General features: G+C 51.2%; 1 pseudogene; it reads right to left on the bottom strand.

Moving 5' to 3' along the window:
• The window catches only part of LOC102496062 (26S proteasome non-ATPase regulatory subunit 7-like), a 17,731-nt pseudogene that overhangs the window by 16,455 nt on the left and 889 nt on the right, over positions 1–387 (bottom strand).

Here is a 387-nt window from a genome sequence, read left to right as displayed (position 1 = left end):
TCTTTCCCTTATCTTTATCTTTCTCCTTGCCATCCTTCTTATCCTTTTTGCTCTCTTCTTTTTCCTGCTCTTCTTTCTGTTCTGCATCCTGGTTGGCAATCTTGTTGCTGATGAGGTTGTGTAGGGCGCCCACAGAATGGATCAACGAGGTCAAGTACACCACCACCATCTGGTCATTGGTCTTCGGGTAAAAGGCCTTGACAAGCTCCTGCAGGTTGACGTCTGGTAGCAGGCTGACGTCTGGTAGCAGGCTGACGTCTGGTAGCAGGTTGAAGACATCCTGCAGCTGGTAGATGATCTGGCGGTTGATGGGCAGCTTGCCTCTGGCTACTTTTTCCAGGCAGCTCCTGATATCCAGAAGCCTGGAGGTCAGTCCCCTCACCTCAC

The sequence above is a fragment of the Tupaia chinensis genome, unplaced genomic scaffold (genome assembly GCF_000334495.1).
Source record: "Tupaia chinensis unplaced genomic scaffold, TupChi_1.0 Scaffold138278_1, whole genome shotgun sequence".
In the NCBI taxonomy this organism is placed as follows: domain Eukaryota; kingdom Metazoa; phylum Chordata; class Mammalia; order Scandentia; family Tupaiidae; genus Tupaia; species Tupaia belangeri.
This window is presented reverse-complemented; position numbering and strand designations above follow the sequence as displayed.